The sequence below is a fragment of the Cervus elaphus genome, chromosome 7, assembly GCF_910594005.1.
Source record: "Cervus elaphus chromosome 7, mCerEla1.1, whole genome shotgun sequence".
Classification (NCBI taxonomy): Eukaryota; Metazoa; Chordata; class Mammalia; order Artiodactyla; family Cervidae; genus Cervus; species Cervus elaphus.
The window spans coordinates 1,357,375-1,369,654 of record NC_057821.1 but is presented as its reverse complement, the minus strand read 5'-3'; positions in this window follow the sequence as shown (position 1 = coordinate 1,369,654).

Below are 12,280 nucleotides of genomic sequence, written 5' to 3'. Positions count from 1 at the left end.
CATGTTTGCCTTTTATGCTCTAGAAGTGTTGGTGACCCAAGGTGTCCTGCTTGTCACCCAGTAACTTGATCCTTTTCCCCAAAGAATTCAGGCGGTAGCCTGCCTCCTCCTTGTTTTCTTCCTCCTTCCAAGACTTCAGTTCTACTCTCTTGGTGATTAGTATCTCCAGCAGCTTCTGGACATCCAGGTTGACAAACAAGAGGGTACTGGCCTCTATCTGCCTGTTTTTGGGGTGTCCCCAGAATGAGGCCTCTGGTGGATGGCGTGCTTTTGCTGGGACTCAAAGTTTGTCATGGTAGAGAGACTCCAAGATTTGGCAGCCCCATGCCACCAAGACAGGGCTGAAAGGGGACAGCTTGAATGGACAAGCCCTGAGATGGCTGGTCTCCAAGGAGATTGTGGATACAAGCTGTGTGGGATGGTGCCCAGTGGGAGTGACATGCAGGCACCCTGATTGAGACTCAGCACAGAACCTAGTAGTGGGGAGTCAGAGGAGGCTCTTGGAGGTGGAGGACCGGCCTCCCCGTTACTGGGGCATGGTGGGGAAGTGGAAAGAGCCAGTGGCCAGGGTGAAAGGCTGTCCAGGAGAAAGAAAGGCTCTGATTACTGAGAGGTACTCTCAGATGAAAGTGAATGAACAGAATCTAAGGAAGACACTGAGTGTGGAGAGTGGGTGGAGTCCTAAGATAGAGGCCACTGGATCAGAGGAGGAGGGGGCATGGTGGGAGTGACCTTTTCCCTACTTGGCTGGTGGGCTCCAGCCGACCCTGCTTTGCACACATCCCCAGGGGCATCTTGACTGGATACCTGATGAAAGCCGCCCTTGTCAGGGAGCCTCCTCAGAAGTCTGCAGAAGACATGAAGAACAAGCTGTAGCCAGGAGCCCCGGGGCCAGGTGGGCTGGGCAGGCCAGGCAGGGGTCGGCACCTGCAGCCCATGGCCCTGCACAGTCCCAATGCTGACTTCACAATGCTCCTGCTGTCCCTCCCACCAAGGTTTTAGCCATTCTCTGCCCCAGTGCTCCCCCTCCTAGCTCAGCCCCAGGCTGCTTGCAGTCCTGTGGTCACACCATAGGCTCTAGGAGGAAGAACCACGTAGGAGAGAAGAGAAAGATGCTTTACCTTTGCAGAAGTGAAGTCAGGTCCCAGACCTCTTCCAGTGCTTCCAGACAATCTCTGCAAGCTGGAAATTGGCAGACTCATCATGAGGATGAAGGCAGGAGCCTAGGGGACTTATGGGGCTTTGCGTGTAGGTCCCTTGAAAGGGTTGCAACTGGGAGATGGGAGCCCAAGTACCAGCATCCAAGGTCATATGATCGCTGACAGTGATGGTGAAGTGAAGCTCATGAAAGGGTTTATCATTTACAAAGTGTTTTCATATCCTTTAATCCTTTCTTCCCTCATAATCCCCTGTTGGGGAGAATGGGCGTGGGTCACCTTGCAGTGACATCTGAGCAAAGTTAAACGAGGTGTCCATAGTTGGACCCAGAGGTCCCACCTCCCAATCCAGGCATTATTGGTCCAGTGAAGCTCACAAATGTCTGCTGGGCAACGTCTATTTCCAGACTCCTTAGGCTTCATTCTATACACAGAATCTAGGATATATCTGGGTTCTGCTCTCCTTCCCAGAGCTTCCCTGGGTGTTCTGTTTACTGTGGGATGGCCCTGCCACTGGTCTCCTTGAAATTTGTGGAACTGGGCCATCATGACTGAAGAGGTTAGGGCTAACACCTGGGGCTCACAGGACTGAATGTCAGAACTTACCTTTCAAAGCTCCATTTCTTATTCTGCTCCTGCTTCTTCCCCTCCACTCCATGTGATGCTGAGAGAGAGGAAAAATAAGGGCCTGGGAGACAATTCTCTCTCTCTCCTCTCTAGACAAGGATCAAACAGTGTCCATACATAATATGACTTTCTATGTTTCACTAACAGAACTCTGTGGCCTTTCATTCTTTAAACTCATATTTAAAGTGTATAAAAATATTTTCTATTTTCCTTTTTTGAAGAATATAAGGATTTTCAGGGATTCCCTGATAGCTCAGTTGGTAAAGAATCTGCCTTCAATGTGGGAGACCCCTGTTCGATTCCTGGATTGGGAAGATCCACTGGAGAAGGGACAGGCTACCCACTCCAATATTCTTGGGCTTCCCTTGTGGCTCAGCTGGTAAAAAATCTGCCTGCAATTTGGGAGATCTGGGTTTGATTCCTGGGTTGGGAAGATTCCCTGGAGAAGGGAAAGGCTACCCAATCCAGTATTCTTACCTGGAGAATTCCATGGACTGTATAGTCTATGGGGTCTCAAAGAGTCAGACACGACTGAGGTACTTTGACTCACTCACTCACTGACAAGGATTTTCAAGTGAGATTCACCCAGTATCTCTCATCACTGTTCCTCTGTTCAAAAAACACATGCAGTCACAGACCTATGGGTAAAACTGAGCTCCATGAGGTAAGTCTCTGCTTTTTGAAGCCACAACTCCACTCCAGACCCTGCTCTGAGGCTCTTAGGATTTCAGTACTGCCAGCCAACTAGCCCTGGTCTAAGACATTTGTTCATGACTGGTGAACTGGTGTCCAGAGTTCTGTGCTCTGGCTGACATTGAACTCAGTATCCAATCCTCGGCCCCTGGTCATTTTGCTTGGTGCATGCTCTGGAGCCCCTATCACACCAGAACATCTAGTCTGAGATCTCTGGGTGGAAATCCTAGTGTTCACTCTCTCCCCTGCCCAGCCTGGTTTGTCCCTAGGGGCATGATGTTCTATTCTTCCTTGAGAATAGATGCCCTGTTCTTTCTCATTTCAAAAGTCTCTAGTTGGTTTAGAAAAGTGGAAATAATAACAGAAATGAAGAGACAGCCAGGTGCTTGTTAGTCTGGACCAAGAGTTCCTTACCTTCCTGATGTTTCCATGTTTCCTAGGGGGAGCAAAGGATGGGTTATTCTCCAGGTAAGGAAGGATCAGGAGAAAGAGCCCCAGTCCACACAGAAAGGCGAGGATGGTATCGATCACCCAGATAGGGGAGCTGGAGTTCAGCCAAATATCAGAAGTTTTTTTCAGAAAAAAGAGAAGATTCTCCATCATCTGAATCACACCGCTGCCCTCAGGCAACTGAGCCAGGTGTGCACTTGGGGACTAAAGTACCAGCCTCACATCACAGAGATGTGGTCTGGTAACAAAGGGCCCTTGGGGGTAAGAGAGGTTAGCAGAGGAGGAGGCGGCTGGACTTAGAGCCCCTCCCTAACCATCCATCCCCACAGCTTCATTCATCTCTGAGCCTTCCCATCCTACCTTCTCATCCTGTTAGACAGAAATATTAGTCTAGTTTCAATTCATCCCATCTGGAACTCAGACAATACTGTTTTTGTTTTTGTTTTTTTCCCAAATCTCTACTTGAGCCCCATAAATGGCTTTTAAAAATCTAGAGTTGTCCCTATAGTTTTGGTTGATTCCAGGAATTCTTACTCTCAGGATTCCCTTGTCTGTAACTCCAAATTTTCCACATAGTATATTTGTGCCTTGCATCGACCTAGGCATGGAACTAAAATTTCTTTCATATTTTTTAGCCATGTGAATTTTGGAAATATTAAGAAAATTGTAAAATTTCATTTAATTTTCACTAGATGTAGATACAGAGTCTTAAAATTAAATCAATAACCACATGAAATTTAAAAGTTATGAAGTATAAAACAAATTCTAATAGTTAAGCTTCAAAGTAAATTTTTCATAAGTTTCCAGCATCTTTGTTTCTGAAATCAATAAACTTAACAAAAACTTTTGGAAAATTTTGTACAGATACACACTCATCTTTAATGAATCAGTCCAGTATTTTCAAATCTAAGAGAATCAAGCTTTTTTTCTTTTTTCCTGTTCAAATGTCTTCCTTTAGTAATCATTATAAGTTGGAATGTTAGCAGAAAATTCTCCTGGTCTTTGTTTATCTGAGAATATTTTTATTTTGCCATCTTGCTAATATTTTGTCTTTTAATGTTTTCCATTAGACTTGGTACATTTCCAGTCATTATGTCTACAAGTATTTTTTTTTTTTCTTCCTCCTCTTTCTCTTCCTACTTTCTGATACTCTTTCCATATATGCCAGTGTGCTTAATGTGTCCCCTAGCTCATTTTTTCTCAAAATCTTTTCATTTTTTACATTGATTTCTATTAATCCATCTTCAAGTTTACAGTCTTTTGTCTACCATCTTACATGCGCTGTTGAACTTCTCTAATCATTTTTTCATTTCAATTATCATAGTTTTCAATTCCAGAATTTAAATTTGCTTCAGTTTTATTTAATTTCTAGCTGTTCACTGAGCTTCTCTATTTGTTGCCTTATTATCATATTTTCATCTAATTATTTAAATATGGTTCCTTTAGTTTTTTATAGCTATACCTATGTTTAGTACTTTAATCTTTTTCTGCATACTGGAATTATGAACAGTATACTTACATGACTTATAAGTGATATGTTACATGAACGCTTTACTCACCAGCTTTACAACGTTGGACTTTTCTGAATCTGTTTACTTATCTGTCCCAGGGAGTTTTATACTTTGATATATTTTTCTTTTACTAATTCACATCTTTTCATTTCAGCTTGTAGAACTTCCTTTAACATTTCTTCTAAGATTGATCCATTGGTGAGGAAGTCCTTCACCTTCTGCTTATCTGGAAAGTTCTGTCTCTCCTTCATTTCCGAAAGACAATGTAGTTGTGTCATCAGGGATTTCTTAGCTGTGACATGTGGCATCTCGTTCCCCGACCAGGGACTGAACCCAGGCACCTTGCATTGGGACCACAAAGCCATAGTCACTGGACCACCAGGAAAGTCCCCCACAGCTTTTTTATTTGTTAAGGAAAAATAATTCTCTGTGAAAGCTCATGTATCTAGTCCACACAGAAGTAGCCAGCAGTTATTCTTGTCATGAAGATTTAGACATGAATCTGGCTATCTGAAGCCAGCCCAGGACAAGGACAATAAGCCATAAGGAGACAGAAAGCCAAGGATTATGGGATTTTCCTCCTTCAGGGTGTAGGTTCCTGTAGTGTTTTATTTTTAATGGGAGTAAACATAGTAAGTTGTTTACAGATTCACCCTGGTTGAGAAAAGAGATTTGGTACTTGTTATACAGAACTAATTAGAATGTGACAAAAGGCTGAAAAGGTTGAATGATATTCAAATACAACTTTGAGTTTGGACTAAATATTAACTACTTATCCCCTTTAACTTAAATATTGGCATAAAAACTTAAATTCACATATGCTTGAAGATCCTTCCCCAAGTCATTAACCAGAAACGCATGCTGGTTTCACTTTTTTTTCCCCCATTTATTTTTATTAGTTGGAGGCTAATTACTTTGCAATGTTGTAGTGGTTTTTGCCATACATTGACATGAATCAGCCATGGATTTACATGTATTTCCCATCCCGATTCCCCCTCCCACCTCCCTCCCCACCCTATCCCTCTGGGTCTTCCCAGTGCACCAGCCCCAAGCACTTGTCTCATGCATCCAACATGGGCTGGTGATCTGTTTCACCCTTGATAATATACATGTTTTGATGCTGTTCTCTCAAAACATCCCACCCTCGCCTTCTCCCACAGAGTCCAAAAGTCTTTTCTGTACATCTGTGTCTCTTTTTCTGTTTTACATATAGGGTTATCATTACCATCTTTCTAAATTCCATATATATGTGTTAGTATACCATACTGGTCTTTATCTTTCTGGCTTACTTCACTCTGTTTGATGGGTTCCAGTTTCATCCATCTCATTAGAACTGACTCAAATGAATTCTTTTTAATGGCTGAGTAATATTCCATGGTGTATATGTACCACAGCTTCCTTATCCATTCGTCTGCTGATGGGCATCTAGGTTGCTTCCATGTCCTGGCTATTATAAACAGTGCTGCGATGAACATTGGGGTGCACGTGTCTCTTTCAGATCTGGTTTCCTCAGTGTGTATGCCCAGAAGTGGGATTGCTGGGTCATATGGCAGTTCTATTTCCAGTTTTTTAAGAAATCTCCACACTGTTTTCCATAGTGGCTGTACTAGTTTGCATTCCCACCAACAGTGTAAGAGGGTTCCCTTTTCTCCACACCCCCTCCAGCGTTTATTGCTTGTAGACTTTTGGATAGCAGCCATCCTGACTGGCATATAATGGTACCTCATTGTGGTTTTGATTTGCATTTCTCTGATAATGAGTGATGTTGAGCATCTTTTCATGTGTTTGTTAGCCATCTGTATGTCTTCTTTGGAGAAATGTCTGTTTAGTTCTTTGGCCCATTTTTTGACTGGATCATTTACTTTTCTGGAATTGAGCTGCAGGAGTTGCTTGTATATCTTTGAGATTAATCCTTTGTATGTTTCTTCATTTGCTATTATTTTCTCCCATTCTGAAGGCTGTCTTTTTACCTTGCTTATAGTTTCCTTTGTTGTGCAAAAGCTTTTAAGTTTCATTAGGTCTCATTTGTTTATTTTTGCTTTTATTTCCAATATTCTGTGAGGTGGGTCATAAAGGATCTGGCTGTGATTTATGTTGGAGAGTGTTTTGCCTATGTTCTTCTCTAGGAGTTTTATAGTTTCTGGTCTTACATTTAGATCTTTAATCCATTTTGAGTTTATTTTTGTGTATGGTGTTAGAAAGTGTTCTAGTTTCATTCTTTTACAAGTAGTTGACCAGTTTTCCCAGCACCACTTGTTAAAGAGGTTGTCTTTTTTCCATTGCATATCCTTGTCTTTGTGCCAGTACCATACTGTCTTGATGACTGTGGCTTTCCAGTAGAGCCTGAAGTCAGGCAGATTGATTCCTCCAGTTCCATTCTTCTTTCTCAAGATTGCTTTGGCTATTTGAGGTTTTTTTGTATTTTCAAACAAATTGTGAAATTATTTGTTCTAGTAGTTCTGTGAAGAATACCATTGGTAGCTTGATAGGGATTCCTTTGAAATCCTGTAATCCATCACTCCCATGCCTGTGACTTCAGTTAACACCCATGGGCTGAGCAATCATACAGCCTCAGCCTCAACTTGAAAGTATTGATCACTTGTCAGCCATGTTGCTGCTGCTGCTGCTGCTGCTGCTGCTGCTAAGTCACTTCAGTCGTGTCCGACTCTGTATGACCCCATAGATGGCAGCCCACCAGGCTCCCCTGTCCCTGGGATTCTCCAGGAAAGAACACTGGAGTGGGTTGCCAATTCCTTCTCCAATGCATGAAAGTGAAAAGTGAAAAGTGAAAGTGAAATCGCTCAGTCGTGTACGACTCTCAGCGACCTCTTAGACTGCAGTCCACCAGGCTCCTACGTCCATGGGATTTTCCAGGCAAGAGTACTGGAGGGGGTTGCCATTGCATTCTCCGATCAGGCATGTTAGGGATCTTCAAATACACATCCACTCTGCCATATTTGAAATTGAATGCATGATTGCACAATTGGCAATATTATCTAATAGGTTAGCTAACTAAAACCCCAGCAGTCATGTCTGACATCTTTGTCTCTTAATATGCAGTTATCCTGGTCTTTTCATAAGTATATTTCAAATTTGGCTACATAAATTCTTCTTCCTTAATATCAATCAAATCCATGTTATCTGTTTTCTTTGACTTCTACAGGAAACTCATAACTGTTTCACCTGCAACCACATTTGATTCCTGTCATCTGTTTTCTAATCACAGTTGGAGTAATCTTTTCAAAATATTTATCAAATTGGTCAACCCCAGCAACAGCAACCCCCTTCATAATACATTTAATGGCTTTCCATTTTTTATGGGCTGAAAAGAAGAAAGACCCTTAACAAAACCTGCATGAGTCTTCAGTATAAGGTATCAAACTCCATTTCCAATGTCACACTCCCCCAGTGTATAGAAGTGTGACTATATATACATACACATATCATAAAGTATTAGAGTAGGAAATAGCAACCCACTCCTGTTTCTTTCCTGGAAAATCCCAAGGACAGAGGAGCTTTGGTGGGCTGCTGAGATATCCAAGCGTCAATTGTATAGGTATAGTGTTCATTATAATGATAAAATTGTATTTAATGTGTGTAATAATTATATAATTCATAAACATACTTATGTATTATGGATAATAGGGTTTCCCAGGTGGTGATAGTGGTAAAGAAATCCCCTGCCAATGAAGGAGACATAAGAGATGCAGGTTTGATTCCTGTGTTGTGAAGATCCCCTGGAGGGAGGCACAGCAACCCACTCCAGTGTTTTCACCTGGAGAATCCCATGAACAAAGGAGCCTGGCAGGCTACAGTCCATAGCGTCCCAAAGAGTTGGACAAGACTGAAGCAACTTTGCATGCCCATTATGGATAATAACCACATATATATACAACCACTGAAAGAACTAGTTGGTGCTGTTACTCAGTCACTAAGTGGTGTCTGACTCTTTGCAACCCCATGGACTGCAGCACACCAGGCTCCCGTATCCTTCACTACCTCCTAGAGTTTCCTCAAACTCATGTCCATTGAGTCAGTGATGCCATCCAACCATTTCATCCTCTGTTGCCCCCTTCTCCTACTGTCTTTAATCTTTCCCAGCACTGGAGTCTTTTCCAGTGAGCCAGCTCTTTGTATCAGGTGGCCAAAGCATCAGTTCTTTGGTGCTCAGTCTTCCTTATGGTCCAACTCTCACATCCATACATGACTACTGGAAAAACCATAGCTTTGACTCTGTGGACCTTTGTTGGTAAAGTGAGATACATATCATTAATGAAAACATAATAAAACAGTCAAAAACATTATTGAAATCCATTATATGCACCCTGGTCCAAAAACACATTACAAAGACATGGAATGTATTCTGCTTCTCCTTTAAATGATCCAGTCTGGGAGATGGGCTTCCTCCTGTTTTGAAGACTGAGATTAATTGAATTTACAATAAGGCTACATTTCTTCAGAGAGAAGTTATCTACCCTTTTGCCTGATATCTGTGAAGTTTATGTTTTTTTTAATTGAGGTAAAGTTCATATGACATGTAGTTTACCATTTTAAAGTATACAATTCATTGGAACTTAGTTCATTCATGATTTTGTGCAACCATTACCCCTGTGTGCTTAGTCACTCAGTCGTGTTGGACTCTTTGTGACCCCGTGGGCTGTAGTCCACCAGGCTCCTCTGTCCATGGGACTCTCCAGCCTAGAACACTGGACTGGGTTGCCATGCCCTCCTCCAGGGGAACTTTCTGACCCAGGGATCGAACCGGGCCTGCCTTGCAGGTGGATTTATTGCCCCCAAAGGAGACCCCATACCATTAAACAGTCACTTCCTATCCCTTTCTCTCTCAGCCTCTGGCAGCCACTAACCTACTTTCTGTCTCTACAGATGTGCCTATTTTCGATGTTTCATGTAAATGGAATCTTAAATATGTGACCTTTAGTGTCAGCCTTCTTTACTTACCTTTTTTTTTTTTTTTTTTTTTGAGGTCATCCATGTTGCAACTTGCCTCAGAATTTTATTACATATTATAGCTGAGTAATATTTCATTGTATGGCTAGACCACACTTTATTTATCTATATCCTGAATATACTCTCTGTGGGGTTTTCTGTCTTCACCCAGTTCTCCTTAGGTACTGGTTTCTCCTGTGCCCTAGGGCATTTGTATAGTAAAGTTTCTTAATTAAAAAAAAATTCAGTTACTTAAAATCAAGCTAATCAAATTCTTTAGTACAGAGTAATATAATCTAGTGTATGCAAAAGAGTGGTTTCTTATGTTATTTTTCTACCTTCATCCTCATACTATTTCCCTATTCCTTTTTCCACAAAAACTCTCACTTTAATATGTTTGGTGTGTGGTGGCAGCCTTGTGAAATATGTGATTGCTTTGAGCATGTGCTTTTAATCTATGTTAATGATTCTCCATTAGTATAACCCTTAGTACTGGACATGGAACAATGGGCTGGTTCAAAATTAGGTAAGGAGTACCTCAAGGCTGTATATTGTCAGCCTGCTTATTTAATTTATATGCAGAGTACATCATGTGAAATGCCAGACTGGATGAAACACAAGCTGGAATCCAGATTGCTGGGAGAAATATCAGTAACCTCATAAGGAAGCTGTGGTACATATACACCATGGAATATTACTCAGTCGTTAAAAAGAATTCATTTGAATCAGTTCTAATGAGATGGATGAAACTGGAGCCCATTATACAGAGTGAAGTAAGCCAGAAAGATAAAGACCATTACAGCATACTAACACATATATATGGAATTTAGAAAGATGGTAATGATAACCCTATATGCAAAACAGAAAAAGAGACACAGATGTACAGAACAGACTTTTGGACTCTGTGGGAGAAGGCGTGGGTGGGATGTTTTGAGTGAACAGCATGTATATTATCTATGGTGAAACAGATCACCAGCCCAGGTGGGATGCATGAGACAAGTGCTCGGGCCTGGTGCACTGGGAAGACCCAGAGGAATCGGGTGGAGAGGGAGGTGGGAGGGGAGATCAGGATGGGGAATATATGTAAATCCATGGCTGATTCATATCAATGTATGACAAAACCCACTGCAATGTTGTGAAGTAATTAGCCCCCAACTAATAACAATAAATGAAAAAAAAAAGAAAAAACAAAGTAAAAAAAAAAAAAGTAACCTCAGATATGTAGAAGACAACACCTTTATGGCAGAAAGCAAAGAGGAACTGAAGAGCCTCTTGATGAAGGTAAAAGAGGAGAGTGAAAAAGTTGACTTAAAATTCAGCATTCAAAAACTAAGGTCATGGTATCCAGTCTCATCACTTCATGGCAAATAGATGAGGAAACAATGGAAAGAGTGACAAACTTTATTTTCCTGGGCTCCAAAATCACTGCAGATGGTGACCGCAGCCACGAAATTAAAAGACACCTGATCCTTCAAAGAAATGCTGTGACAAACCTAGACAGCAGACTAATAGGCAGAGACATTACTTTGTCAACAAATGTCCATCTAGTCAAAGCTATGTTTTTTTCCCAGTAGTCATGTATGGATGTGAGAGTTGGACCATAAGAATTGATGCTTCTGAATAGCGATGTTGAAGAAGACTCTTGAGAGTCCTCTGGGCTGCGAGGAGATTAAATCAGTCAATCTTAAAGGAAATCAACCCTGAACCAATGCTGAAGCTGAAGCTCCACCTGATGGAGGCCACCTGATGTGAAGAGGCGACTCATTGGAAAAGACCCTGATGCTGGGAAAGATTGAGGGCAGGAGAAGGGAACGACAGAGGACGAGACGGCTGGATGGCATCACCGACTCGATGGACGTGAGTTTGAGCAAGCTCTGGGGGATGGTGATGGACAGGGAAGCCTGGCGTGCTGCAGTCCATGGGGTCACAAAGAGTCGGACACGACTGAGCGACTGAACAACAATAGCAACAACAGCCCTTGTTCTGTGTCTTATCCTTTCCCCTCAACACTGTAGATCTACCTGTGTTGTCATATGTACTTCTACTTCAGTGTTCTTTGCTCCAGAGTGTTCTGTAGCTTGCCCCACTCCCCATCCACTCACCTAATAATAAAGATCACATTATTTCTATTTCTCTGTCACAACGAACCAAGCTCTTGTATGTGTTTCCTTAAGGACCTGTATAAAAATATCTCTGGGATACATACCCAGAAGTGGGATCACTGGTCATAGGATACATACTTTATTTCACTGAATATTGCCCAGATTCCTTTCCAGAATGCTCTGTAATTTACACTCACATAAAAGGGCTTGAAAAATTCTGCTTCTTCACATCTTGGGCCAACACATGTTGTTATTATCCATCTTATTTGTCTTTTTTTTCAGGTCATTAATTTTATTTTATTTTTTAATTTATTTTTTAATAGAAGGATAATTGCTTTACAGGATTTTGCTGTTTTCTGTCAAACCTCAACATGAATCAGCCATAAGTATACATATATTCCCTCCCTTTTGAAACTCCCTCCCATCTCCCTGCCCATCCCACCCCTCTAGATTGATACAGAGCCTCTGTTTGCGTTTCCTGAGCCATACAGCAAATTCCCACTGGCTATCTATTTTACATACGGTGATGTAAGTTTCCATGTTACTCTTTCCATACATCTCATCCTCTCCTCCCCTCACCCCATGTCCATATGTCTATTGTCTATGTCTGTTTCTCCATTGCTGCCCTGTAAATAAATTCTTCAGTACCATTTTTCTCGATTCCATATGTATCTGTTAGATATGATATTTATCTTTCTCTTTCTGACTTATTTCTGTATAATAGGCTCTAGGTTCATCCACCTCATTAGAACTGACTCAAATGTGTTCCTTTTATGGCTGAGTAATATTTCAT